Source organism: Mauremys mutica, chromosome 10, assembly GCF_020497125.1.
Source record: "Mauremys mutica isolate MM-2020 ecotype Southern chromosome 10, ASM2049712v1, whole genome shotgun sequence".
Classification (NCBI taxonomy): domain Eukaryota; kingdom Metazoa; phylum Chordata; order Testudines; family Geoemydidae; genus Mauremys; species Mauremys mutica.
Genome location: NC_059081.1, coordinates 54,813,372 through 54,827,839, shown reverse-complemented (window position 1 = coordinate 54,827,839; position 14,468 = coordinate 54,813,372). Strand labels below are relative to the sequence as shown.

At 40.3% G+C, this 14,468-nt stretch overlaps 1 protein-coding gene across 5 annotated transcripts in view; it reads left to right on the top strand.

The window, feature by feature from the left end:
* Nucleotides 1-14,468, top strand: part of HECW2 (HECT, C2 and WW domain containing E3 ubiquitin protein ligase 2) — a 268,755-nt gene that overhangs the window by 17,640 nt on the left and 236,647 nt on the right. For 2 of the 5 annotated variants that reach the window (XM_045032745.1, XR_006582701.1), the window contains exon 1: nt 6,302-6,615. The exons of 1 other annotated variant lie outside the window; for it this stretch is intronic. The gene's annotated coding sequence lies outside the window, so the exon portion shown is untranslated. Of the gene's footprint in view, nt 1-6,301; nt 6,616-6,773; nt 6,795-14,468 lie in introns of those variants that run through there. 2 more of the 5 variants (XM_045032748.1, XM_045032747.1) reach the window with 2 other exon arrangements.

Genomic DNA, 14,468 nt, shown 5'->3' with positions numbered 1-14,468 from the left:
TCCAGAAGTATTGTGAAACATGCCATTTCCACATCATGTGAATATGTCTCTATTTTATACTTTTACCCATTTTTATACGAGTCATAATATAGAAACTCTCATTTTGGGCATTTATCTCTGGCCACTCCCATGAATCCAGTTGTATTGCCAGGAGAAGACATACTCATTAGACTACAGAATTATTTCTTACATTTCAACACTTTTGCCTGTTGCTTAGGGATGATGTCTCCCTCTAGGCCATTACTTCTCCCAGCTCTCTCTTGCTTATTACACTTATGGCTAGATGGAGATCTTGTTTTGCCAATTTATCTTTTATCTGTGCTAGATTCTGCTATAGGAAATAACCAAAGGGAAGAGAATGGGAAGAGAAGGTATTAGAGTTCCATTTTACTTTCTCTCATTTTTGCTATATTTATTTATATTTAAATACTTTTAGTGCTATTGTAGGGTATGGAAATCAGAAAAAATCTTGCCCGACCGTGTGCTTGTAACTTATTAATATTAATGCTGGCTAATCAATTATTTTAAATTAGAAACTCTCTTCAGTTATCTTAACCACATACACAGCTACATTATCTTTGCATTCCCTTTCTAATACACATCTTTATGACCTTATTTTGTAATTTTCTCATCACATATAGTACCTTCAGGACAGTGAAGTGAGACCTATGATCCATTAAAGAACGGTGACAAAGGGATTCATGGAATCCAGCCAATATGAAATCAGAAAAAGGTTGAGTTTTAACCAGTTTCATTTTGAGTAAAAAAAAATTTACAATTCACCTTACCATTTGTTATTAGATTTGGTTGGTTTTAAATAATTTTGTGGGATAATTTAAAATTGTTTTTTTCCTCTGCTGAATCCTTGGCCTAAGAATATGTAGCAATTATCTGCTAATAGTTTCAGTATTGTGGTTTTACTTTATCTGTTTTTCAGGTCTCAGATTCCCTGTGGGGCTAGTATGGTTTTCTATAACATCCAGCGAATAAGAGTTTTGTGCCTGAGATACATCATAACCTTAATCTCAGGGACCATAAGATCCACAGAAAATAACTTCTCAGCTCAGAGGTTCCCCAGCATGCATTTTAGATGTGGCAGAAAGCTCAAGATCTCTAAAGTGCTGCAGGTCTGGTTTACAGAGAGCCATCATACCCCTAGGAACACCAGCAAACTTCTGACACTTGCTCTTCCTGCGATGAGAGGGAGACCCTGGTGCACATCTGTGTAGGGTGCATCAGGTTCCAGCTCCTCTTCTGACTCCTCCAGAACCTCTTACTGAGGTTCTGTCTGCACTTCTACCCGCATATCCTAATTCACACACACCCCATCAATGGCATCAAAGTTGCGAGATCACCTCATCAGCTTCATCCTGGTGTTGGCCAAGATGACCATCCATCATACCAGGAGGAAGAAGGTGGATGTGGGGATACTCTGCGACTGGGGGGAGAGGTGGCTTTTTCCGGTCTTTCATTTGATCCCACCTCCTAACGGAGTTCCTTTGGGCAGTGTCCACTAACTCCATAAACACCTTTTGAGCAGCAGTAGGTGCTGCCTGTTGGAGGTTCTCTGTTCAGTGTCCCCCTCTGATTTCCTGATTTTTAACCTTGAACCTTTTCTCCCATCCCTGTTTTTTTTTTATTTGTTGTCCCCAGTACTCACTTGTGATCTGGGTAGAGCAGCTCTTCCCTCTAAGTGGAGTGGGGAGCTTAGATCCATCTGTCCCAGTAATTGCAAATAGTACCAGCATGATCAGAACACAATGAGAATACTCACATGAGTGAAGTTAGTCCTCTGCATAAGTAATTGGAGGACTGGTGCCTTTTCCAGGAAAGGTGAGGTGGGGAGTGACACAGAAGAAAGAAACAATTGAGTGGGAGAGAGGGTAAATGTTTGATCTGGAGCAATAGGCCACCTTTCTCTATCCCTGGTTTTAGAGAGGATATCAATGCTGAAGGTGCTCCAGACATGGTTCTGAAAAGTTGTGGGATATATACCCTCTGTTCCTCTTTGCATGATGTCTTTAGAGGGAGAAAAGTAGTCACTTAGCAGAAAGACTGGGGTGGGGGCAGGGGTAGGGGAATCTTTCTGAAATGGCTTCATATTTTAAGACAAACACACAGCCATACCTCTCCAGCAACTGAAATCACACTGAGTAAGAACAGCAAGCAGTCCTAAGAAATACCAAACAAGGTAGGAGAAGTTTAATAGAAAAATCAGTACATGCTATTACCATATATTTGTGATGTGAATTTAGAAGTATAGTTAGGAATCCTATAGGATTGTGACTACCAAAAGCAGAGAGAGAAATATAATGCTTGGTTTCTACAAATGATTTTTGCAGTACTTTTTTTGTTATTGCTACCATGTATATTCAGGAGAAATCAAGAGGATTTTAAAGATTCATGTGCACTAAAGTTTATTGCCCACTGCAAATAGAATTTTCCCAGTATAGTATAAAGGACATTCTCAAAATCTATTTTGAGTGAGTGAAGCACAAAAATCCAGTATGTGATTTATGTGGTATTTGAATGTGATAAATCAGAAGTCTTAGTTTAAACAGTGTGCACTAGTGTCAGTCAAAGGGCTCTGTTTGTTAATTCAGTGGGAATAATTCATTAGCTAACACTTTTCATCTCCTATATTTCTCCTTTTGATTTAAAAAAATCACAACCATAAACAAAGCACAAGAAATTATAAAAACGTTATGACCGTCATAGCATTCCATATTTTTTCCTTCCTTAACAAAACCAAAAGAGAGAGAAGTCATCTTAGTACTGTCACTAGTCATAAATAGTATCTGAGAGATGGATATGTTTAAGAATGCCCAAATAATGGTGATGTGGTCATAATTCAAGTCTGAGCTCTTATTGCAAGCCTAGGGAAAATTATCTTTTGAATGATATACCAGTACATGACAACCTTCAGCTCCTAAGAGCCAATGGCAAGTTTGCATTAGACTGCTCATTCACATACTAAGAATGCTCAAATTACAGAGTAACATTCAGTGCCAACACACACACAATACGTAGAACACATAACTGGCGGTTAGTAAAATAAATAAATAAATAAAGTAAAAAAATTATACATGCCGCAGACGCAGGAACTTTCTTGGCTTTCATAACTTGACTTAGTTTGGAATTTAGTCACAAATGCCAACATCAGCAGCACTCTATGTGGTAGCATACAGATGAGCCACATACTGAGGGTGAAATCCTAGCTCTTTTTAAGTCAATGGGAGCTTTGTCATTGATTTCAATAGAGAGGATTTCACTCAGGACACCAGGAGTGGATTATAGACTGCATAGAATCTATTACTTTAAAATACATTAATTTAATCTGTCATTGCCAGGTTTTTTTTTTTGCTCGACTAAATCACTAGCTGTGCTTTTTAATACAATCCAAAGGAACTGAGTGACTTGTCCTAATTAGCAGTTTAGTTACCAGTATGGTAAGATCACTTGCCATTTCAACTAACATACCATTTTAATAAAAAGTCTGAGCTGTTTTGCCCTTTGCCACAGTCTGTTTTGTAGGCAATGTTTCAACTGTGTGCAACATCAAAGAAAATCAAGGCATGAGATGCTGTCATGTAGTAATGCCCAGAAATTGAATCCTATAGTAATAAGTCTGTAAAACAAACTAATTTTGTAGCCGGTATTGTTAGTTAAATTTTGGGTCCTAATCCTGCAATTTGATGCATGTGGTCAGAACCTTGACACTGTGTAGAGCCCCATTGTTAATATGCCTCCCCACAGATGCAGAGGTCTGCTTGTTTGCATCACAGTCCAGGAACAGGGCCTTGGAATGTAAGCATGTGGTCCTACAAGAGGACACCCAAATGACAGCATCTGAATTCCTGACTGTACAATTACTATGTAAAGCATCTATTACCATATACTCTGCGTAGACAGAGAGAATAACACAGGCACTAGGGCCAGGCAGGCCCATCAAGAAGCTTTGAGATCAAGAGAAGGAGGGAGATGTGGGTGATAAAGAATTGGGTTTGAGGTTGACTGTCTTTGGGAGAGGAGAAATGGCATGTTTGAATATATATGGGAAGAAAAGAGAGTGATTCATAAGAGACCGGAAATGAATGGGTGTGTGTGTGTGTGTAAAAATGGAGACTAGCAGGTATAAGGAAATAGGTTCAGGTTGACAATCAAATGGTTTGAAGTGGATAGAAGATTAGAGATCTCAGAGTAGGACACAGGGTTCAGAGAGCAAAATCTGAGGAGGTCAGGAGGAAAGATGGAGAGCAAGAGCTCCTGCCCATTTTCTTTTAAAAGAAGTTAACAAGATCCCAGCTGGGTGGGCAGGCTAGGAGAGGAAGGACTCAAGCAGGAGAGACTAGGTGGAAGAGGAAGATGGCTTAAATTGGATAATCAAAATGATTGAAGAGGTGTTGAGAAAGGTAGGATTTCTCAGTCAGGAACAGAAGAAAGAGAGGACTGACTTCTAATGGAGGAAGCCAGCAGATCTTTTTGTCTATCTAAGACATGTAATATGTTTAACTTTAATACACAAGCACAGTACCGTACCATAGACACTGAAGTGCAGTCACCTTTATAGTGTAAGGAGATGGTCAATTGTCCCATAGCCCGCTGCACAGGGAAAAGAGACATTTTGGCAATTCCTTTATGAAAAGTACCAGGGAGTGTGAGTTAGACAGGACTAAGACTTAATTTCAGAGTTAACTATTTTTCATGTACTTGCTGTAGTTTTATGATAAAATAATATTTAGTGTTTCTATAACACCATTCACCTGAGGATCTAGAAGTGCTTTACAAATATTAAGCCTCTCAATATTTCTGTGAGATAAGTAGCTATTGTAATACCCATTTTATAAATGGGGAAACCAAGCTACAGAGAAGTTAAATGACTTGCTCAGGGTCACAAAGTGAATCAGTCATTGAGCTGACAATAGAACTCAGAACAGAAGCTCTAACCCCCAGACCTGTTCCATCATCCACTAGACAAAATTCCCACCCTGTAACCGCACTGTCATTGGATGGTACACATCCAGAAAACAATCATACTTATTCTTACTACCTCAGCAACCCTTCACAAACAGTAAAAGCGATACCTTTCAATTTGAAATATAAAAATCAATTATTTTGAAAGGTTAAAATATTTGTAGGTATTACTCTGGAAATTTGTATGGGTTTAGAATCACATTTTCCTATTTAAAAATATTTTTCTCTCCTGTAGTGCAGTGTGAAAGACCACTACAAAGAACAGGGGAAAATGACTAAAAAGGGAAACAGTGAAAGTGGCTATACCTTCAGTGCTGTTAAATACACAAAGTAAACCAATTGGAAGAAAAATAGAGATGATCCTCTTTAATTGATATGGAGGATAGGTGTTACTGGTAGTAACAACTGTGGGTAAAACCTTTCAGACAGAAACCTGATTTTTGTAAACAGATGCTTTCCCTTAAGCTAATATAAAAAAGGAGCCCCTGCATTACCTTGCCTTCTGAAATTCTGCGGGAAACTAGCCCTGCACCAGGGTCCTGCTATACACTGAACAAAAAAGAGGGGACCAGCCCCAAATGGTTGCTAAAGTGCTTGCTAAATGTGCAATGGTGGTTTAATAGTTGTGGCTCATTATTATCATGCTCACGTCGGAGAGGGGGGGGAGAAAAGCCTCCTTTGGGGTATAATCACTTGGCAAGTGTCAGCTTTTGAGAGTGGTTAACTTGCAGACCAGTGGCAGGTGAGTTAGGATGACTGCTGTTCTCCCCACTGGTCCTTTTGAAGCCACCCCCCTCCCCAGGATGGGGGCTAGAAAGGGACTGAGGCCTCTGGGACTCCTGATGATGGACCCCCTGCAGCACGGCGCATTGAGGGACCCATCTGCAGCGGGGAGCGCCCAGTGCCCGGGACCGACGGACAGGCTGCCACGCCGGAGCCCGCTGCAGGGGAGAGCGGGGACCAAGCAGCTGGAGCTACCCACAATTCCTCCCAGCACCTTGCCAGGCTCCGAGGCGGAGGGGCCCCGAGGCCCCGCCGTGCCCGGGCAGCAGCGGGCAGGGCAGGCGGGGCGGCTGTGGCGTTCTTCCCGCCCGCGGGGGAAGCGCGGCTGGCGGGAGTGACACCCCCCCCCATATGGACGGGCCGGCCCTGGGCCGTGCTGCGGCGGGGAGAGCTCGGGAGTCAGGAACCCGGCTCCCGGCGCCCATAGACAGCGCTGCAGAGGGCACCGCGGGGCTCCCCAGGGCAGCTGCTGACTCAACCCTCCGAGGAGGTGGGGGGCGGGGAGAGGAGGGGCCGGGCCAGCCCCCAGGACCGCTCATTAGCTCCGTTGTTGTTGTTGTGTTGGAAAGACACGGTGCCGGGGCTCGGCGCGGCGGGAGACCGGGGGGTTGAGCCGGCTGCGGCGGGGAGGGAAGTGGCAGGTTAGGCGGCAGCGGCTGCTGCCTGCTGCAAGGACTGCATGACTCCCGCAGCCTCGCCTCGCTGCAGTCCGCCCCCTTCCCAGACCCGGAGGCTGCTGGAGGGGAGGGAGGTGCCGGTGCGTGGACAAGGAGGGGCCCTGCAGGAATCCTCGTCCTCAACGTGCAGTTTGGCTGGCGCTCCCCCTCCCCAGGATCCCGCCTGCAGACGCCGCTGGTGGTAAGTTGAGAGGGGGCTGCAGAGTGTGTGTGTGTGTGTGTGTGCGAGGTAGGGGGTTGGGGGGGTGCGTGCACCCTGCTCGCTGCGCTTCTCGGAGGCGGAGTCGCCTGCTGCTGCTGCTGATCATTTGCTGGGTTCCCATCCCCGCGACCGTCCCTGCTGGTGTAGCAGGTAGAAAGGTGGATGGAGAATGAGCTGCTTTGGTTCGCCTCCGCGGCTGTTCTGCTCATTATTACGATGCGCTTCCGTTTTTTGGTTTGGTTTTTTTTTTTTTGGTACACAAGCTGTTGGAGATTTTTTTTTAAACTCTAAATGAGCCTATTTGATGAATATTCTCTAAGTGTCAGCCCTTCATCATAGGCAGAGGGTTAAATAGCTGCATTGCTTTTCTCAGTTTTTTTTTAAATATGTTGATGAAACTGTTTCTTATGGCATGAAGTAACCTGGAACTGCAGGCTTGGATGTATACATTTCCTGTGTGAAGTGCAATGGCAGATGTGTCAAGTTCCTCCATTCCCTATCTCTTCCAGGCTCGTCTGTTTCACGTGTGCCTGTGCGGAGGCAGGCTGCATGGATTTGTTTGTGCAGGGAAAGAAAAAAATGCATTTGGGGGGAAAATTAAGGTATACATTTGCAGTAAACTAGTGAAAGTGGTTGTTGGATCCATAAAGTTTAAAATGCAAAATAAATGTTTTTGGAAGGAAATTTAAATGGTGGAGATTCACAGTCACTGGAACACTAATTCAGGATAACTTCATATGGAGGACATAGGCAGCTAACTGATGCATAAGCCCCGCTATAAAAATGGTCCTTAGGCTTTTTGTCTGTTTAATTATGACTGTGACTGTTTTCTATCCAGAAAACATTCATTCTGTCTGTCACTTTGTGCATTGCATTTATCTCCTCCAGTGTTTCTCACTGTTTAGTATGATATTTATTTAATGTGATTTCCAAGATTTTCTCTAGTTTCTCGGATGGGAGAAAAGTGAATGGATTGACATAAATTCTTGGTATGTTGTATTGGAACTAGTGATTTTTCATGTTAATAATATTTTAATTATCTAAAAGAATAAGAACCAAATTATTGTATTTTATAGTCTTCTTATCACTCTGGTTATTTTCTTATGTAGCGTGGAGATTATTTTTCTTGGCGTGATTGATTTCTCTAGCCTCTTCTGGACAGATACCATTACAAACAAAGAGGGTTTTTCAAAAAGGAAAGAGCCATTTGTTTTTCTAAGAAGCTTTATGGTCTCAGTAAAAACTATAGGAGCCTATTGTGTGGGGACAATATTGGTTACCTAATTTAGTACTTTGTTAATCTAATGTTGGATTGCCATCAGGAGCCTGTATAGCTTGTTTATAAATAAAAGGCAGACCTTGTTTTCTCCTTTGCTAGAAAGCTATGTAAAAGTAGTCTCTATATATCATACAAAATCTTCACAAAAGGCCGAATCCTGAATTCCTTGTGCACCCAAACTCCCATTGATGAGCTTAAGCAATAGAGAATTAGGTCCTTATTTTACTTTAGAGATACTTTCAGTATGTTCTTAGCTGCTTTTTCTGTTTGCAAGAGTGATACATTTCTTTTAATCTTTGTTAGTTTGTAAATATTTCAATAGAAAATCTTTGCAGTGCTGAAAAACTGAAATTGATGGCATGGGTAGATGAGATCAACAAAGTTCTTACTAACATACTACCCAAATGGAAATTTTCCCTCCTCTATGGCTCTATTGTAACCTTTTGGAAAAGTCTCTCTTAATGAGTGATTATATATGATTGATGTACATGACTATAAAATACATCATTATTAACATATCAAAGAAACATGCTAATACTCCCTTCCAATCTAAACCGTTGTGTAGGATCGAAAATTCTAAAAGATGAATAGGCTTGAAGTGACTGATGACAAAACTCACCTGCACATTTTAGAGACTACTTTTCATATTTAATCTTTCAGTGAATTGTTGATTTACAACATAATCTAGCAAAACAGGATCCATGTATCTTTTACAGGCTTGCACTGGAATTTAACAAAGTCACCTTAAACTAGACAATGGGCATGCATGACAATCCTTGTGATTGACTAAAAACTAATTATGCTTAATAAGTCATGCTTTATAGTTATACTTTATAGGCCTTCAGTTCATTTGTTTTTTAAAAAAATCTAAACAGTCTAATCACAACTTCAAGGCAAACTTGTGGCATATCTTTCAGTCTGGCTGGTACATTACTACAGCATTTGTTTTGGCTTGGAGCCATGGAATATCACTGGAGGGACCCCCTGTCTTCTTTAAAGGATACCTTACCATGGTGTTGCTTGTTTTCAAAATTGATTTCTCTTACAGAAATTTTTTGTTTTACATTTACAGTGATTTTCAAACCTGTTAAATCCAGGATGGTGTGTCCCTTTAAGAAGCTCAGTGAGTCCTTCTATGACGTTTATGGTGGCTGTCTGCCAGAACAATATGCTGTTTTGCCAGCTTTCCTGAGAAGAAATGGAACAAATTTTGCTTTGCAAGATTAAATAGTCATACTGAATTAAAAAAAAAAAGATGATTGCTTTTGTAAAGCCGTTTTAAAAACATTTAAGGAATACACTATTACATTTTTCATTATGTGGAAGCAGCCAAAGGATGATATGCTGTGTGATATATGGCATAGGAAGCTTTTTGAGTACTGAACTGAAGAAACTGAGTCTGCACATCATGCTTTTAAATAATTTCAAGTAAATAATTTTCCATGTTTCCTATCTTAATCCAATCCAGATTTTTCTGTTTTGTTTTTTTAAAAAAAAAACCCCTGTGAGTATCAGATAGAACTAACATGTTTGATCCATTATATCCATTCAGTTCCACTAACTACAATGTAATTGCACAGATATAAGGAAAATAATTTTTACTAATCAATTTTTGTCAAAGTATTATTTAATTGACTTAAATGGGACTTAAACATGTGCTTAAAATTAAGTATATGTTTAAGTGCTTTGCTGAGTTGGGGCCACAGAACGTAGGAACTGGTGGGTTTCATAACACAGGATGAGAAAAGCCTAGTTGTGTTGATGATTTTGATGCTCTCATTAAGGGGAGGGGTAGTCAACAGCTGGACTGCGGGTAAAATCAGGACCACCAACACGCTTTTGAACAGACTGCAAAATCTTTTTAGTTACTTATTATTGTTATTGCCATGTGGAAAATGTTTCTCTGGAGTCTGGACCTTGACTATAACTTGACCAAGAAATTTGGACCTTGTCAAAAAATAATCGACTATTCTGTACTAAGGGGGTGTACTTATAGCTCTTGTCTGCATGTCTCCTATTCACGGTGAAAACTCTCTAATGTTATGGCAAAGGGGTTGGAGGGCATTCCAGCTATTCATATGCCAAGATGAAAGTTAACGTCAATGCCCAAAATATAGAACAATGGGTAAAGAAGCTTAATAAAATCCAGCGAGCTGTTCTATGGTACTAGGCTCTAGAGAGAGGATCTGAAACAGGCTTGGCCTGAAGTGAATTGTGCTCTTCATTACTGCCCTGGATGCTTTATAAAGGCACATAGGATGAGTCCTCAAACTTAACTGGAAAATGAGATTTTGCCTGCATTATGCATATCCCTTTACTCAACAAAAGAGGGTATAGAGGACTGTTGGTAAGAAGTGGTTGCTGTCCACTGTGAGGTTTGTGGGTGTTTGGGAGTATGTGCAGGTTTATTTGCTAGCTCTGATACTGAGTTTCTGTAGAAGGCAGAACTATTGCAAATTTTTGCAGCATATGCTAGTTCATTAAGCTTTTTAGGTAATATCACAGGAGGCTTTTGTCCAGTCATACTAGTGCCCTTGCAATGTTGAGAAGTATATGATTAACTGTTATCATTATTATTTACTTTAATATATGAATTTAGTACCTAAGAAAAATGCCAGATCAACTTTTCTGGAAACTGAAGTCCCTTGTGTATCTACCGAACAAGTATAACACAGAAAGTACACCTCTACCTTGATATAACGCCACCCGACATAACACGAATTTGGATATAACGCAGTAAAGCAGTGCTCCGGTGTGGGCTGTGCACTCTGGTGGATCAAAGCAAGTTCAATATAACACAGTTTCACCTATAACGCAATAAGATTTTTTTTGCTCCCAAGAACAGCGTTATATCAAGGTAGAGGTGTAGTTCAGGCTTCCTCTGCTGCTACCTCCGATATGTCTCATTCTTGATCTGGAGGGCTACCTTTAGTGGAGAGACTGGGTTGAGTCTCTGTGCCTGTTCAGTTCATGGTTTTCTGCTGAGATGGTCAGTTTTGTTGGCAGCTGTGGTGAAGATTTATATAGCATGGACACTTGTTGTATAGATAGGCTGTTATTGGCATTTGAAACACCCTACCACCTGTCCATGTAAAATACCTGAAAAATATAATTGATTGATGGGTAATCTGAGCTGCTTGCTCTCTGGGAGTGGGGGTGGGGTGAGGGGAGGGAAAGTAACTTGGTGATCCTTAACCTAATAAATAGCTTGTTTCTCTAACCTTTATACAGCTATTGGAACACAATAGAGGAAACCCCTTGGGAACTGAGTAAAGAATAAACAATTGTGATATGAAAAGAGATCAGCTGAGCTGTTAAGTCTCTCTTGGAGCCAACTACAGCCCATTCCAAGTTGAGAAAAAACATGTGTAGTGTTCTGTTTGTGAATCAACATATTGGACACACTTTTTTTTTTTTTTTTTTTTTACAATTCATCATGTGGCATTTTAGCCATGCAACCTCTAATAACATTGTCATGTACCTGTAATATTTTAATTTGGTCATTTGTATAGAATATCAGAAAAAATATTGGTTGCGGGGCTACAGAGCTACTGCTATATAATGCATGACTCAGGCTAGTCTGGTTCTCCTCAGCTTAACTCCCAGGACCAAGCTCATTCTGATTCCTACAACTCTGCTGCCTGCCCCACAGTGGGGACTGAGGGTGTCGCAGGGTGGGACCTTTGGCCTGTGAGGGTGAGACCTGGTAGTCCTATCCCATCAGCCCAAAGCCCATCAGCAAAAGCCCAGGTCTCTTACCTCTGGCAACTTTTATTTTTTTTCCTTTTAACTGTACTGGAAATTGGCCTTAAGTTGTAACAAGTTAACAAGTCAACCAAGTACCTCAGTTAGGTACTAAGTAGGTTCTTTAGTACTTGGTTGAGTTGAAGGTGCTGTGACAACAGCAAAAACACTCCTCGGGCCTCTGCCAATTGGCTTGTGGGAGAAAAAATTCCTTTCTGATCCCAAACAGGAGATCAGCTAGACCCGCAGCATCTGCTAGTTTGATTTCCCCTAACTAGTTCAGTGTGGGTAGGGTGGGGTGCTGGAATGGAGCCGAAAGAGGCGGCACATGGCCTCTGGTTAAATCCCTGGATCTGGGGTGTGAGGGCCAGCTAGCACTCCTACCCACCAACTCACCAATGGGTTCCAGAGACCACAAGGCAGGGGTGGGGGGAGTAGGACGGAGAGGAGTTACCCAGTGTCCTTCATTGCGTGTCTCTCTCCCTTGGAGCTGGCGGTGAAGGGGAACAGCCCCAGCAAGATCAATTTCCCCAACCTGTTGAGGCAAGAGGGTGCATTTGATCTGGACACAACAGCAAAATTAGGACTGAGAGATGGATGTATTTTAAGCATCAAGCCATAACTTGTGGCCTTCCCCCTCCACAGAGGAGACAGAGTGGTGAAGGTTGGAGACCTTTCCCTGAGAGGGCCACAGTGTCTTACCTTGGCACAATCCTGCCTGTTTCACAACTTGCTTATGCATTCCCCATATTAAAACAGTGTTAAGATATAGTAGTTCATGCCTAAAGTTCAACCTATCTTAGTATCCCTTTAAATCCACCAGTAAGCAACAATTAGTAAATAAAAACTAAGTTAACAAGCTTTGTTTTCTGCTTCTGTAGATAAGTTTGATTTCTTTCACATTTGTTGATAAACCTATATGTGTAAAGAAAATCAATGTAAGGAAATTAATTAAAATAAATAGTGCATACTCTTGATATTAGTATGTTATAAGGTTCTTGGTTCTGGCAAGGAAGGACCCCTCATATTAGTCTTTTTCACTCACATAAATTGATCTTTCCAATGGTGCTCTAAGCCATACCATCCACTTGTAATCTAGTCATTTAAAAAACACCAGTTAGTTTCACACACACTAGAAAGTAGAGAAACTGACTACATATACACACAAAGTGTTGTTAAATGCACAAAGCATTAAACTGGAAAAAACTAGAGAAACATATTTTTCTTTCTAGTCTTTCATCTGTAGTAATTGCAGGTATTACAAGTAACTATAGTATTTAAATGCTTTTCTGATAAATGTGATTCTTAAGTTGATGTCATCCCTTTAATAGCAAATGAGACATTGTTAGGTGCATATATCCATATATTAAAGTTAATTAAAGTATACATTGGTTAAACTTATGTGAGGCTCATCTTTTTTTCTAAATAGAGTAGATTGCTTATTTTCATAAATGGTAATTCTGCAGAGCTTGATATTCCAAATGCCTTAGAAATAAAAAAAAAGCCTGGAGCTTGAACTTCAGTGCTGAAGGGGAAAAAGAATTGGCTGGAGCTGTCTCACAGACACTCAATGTGTGTGGTTGATATTCAAAAGATGAAAAGCAACATCTAAAGAGTAAAACATTTCTCTTTCAGCCAGATCAGCCTAGTGCATTCTCATGTGGGCTGTAGTTCAACTGTAATGGGTCTTATTTGTCAAAAAGTTATTTTGGAGCCGAGTCCACAGCCCTTACTTAAATTGAGTAATGCTTTCTCCTGCAAATAGTTGCATTCAGAACTGAGCTCTTTATTCAGAATGTATTCTTTATTAATAAAGAATTCCACTTAAGGAAAAAAGAAACGTTGCTGTTGCAGGACTGATCTTTCACTTTTACTCATGTGGGTAAATTCATGTGTGGTTTTTTTTTTTTATGCTTTAGAGTCTTCTGAATGACCCTAAATTTACCATACATTTAAAAACAATTAATTGGATGAGCTGGGATTTTGGTAATGAAGCTTTCACTTTTAGGTTGCTCATTTGAATCTTGTTGCTAGTGACCAAAAGTTTTAACCATTTAATGGCTGTTTTGTGGCCTGTGAAAAATAAGTTAGTGGTCTCAATTCAGATCTATAGTGAGCTGATTTGGAAGAAGAGGGTGTGTGTTTGTTAGTGTTTCACATTGTCAGGCTTGAATTTAAAAACATTTCTAGACATAACATTTGCTGAAGAAAGAAACAAATAAGCCAGATTTTCACTTGATGTAAACTGGCCTAGCTCTTTCTGGAGCTTTACAACAGTTCATGATCAGGCCAGTTTCAGTTATTAACCAGACTAGTATCACCCAGTGTGATTTGATGTAATGTACCAATTCTCTTTTTCTTTGTCATTTTGTTCTATGATTTTTGAAGACACTAGAATGTATTTCCTTAATAGCAAACTTGCTTTAAAAATGCTATGCGATATGGTTAGTCTCTCAGGGAGTTTACTACAGAGAAAATATCAAAATAAATTGCATTCAACAAACATAGAATTCACACTGTTACATACAGCCAAAATGTTTTATAATATGTATGTTATATCTTTTTATTTTTTCCTATGAAGAGTTTCATTACTGGGACGTTCTGTTACAGCTAGTCTTCTCTTTTCTGGACTTTAAAAAACAACCTTAAACAGTACAGTCTATTAGGACTTGAATTAAAATATTTTCTCTCATTAAAATGTAAATATACATAATATTTTGCATTTCTGTAGCTATTTGAAAAACCTCTGTACCATACAAGTACAATGCATGGTTGTGATTTTTCTTGTCAATCCATTGACTGGAATTAG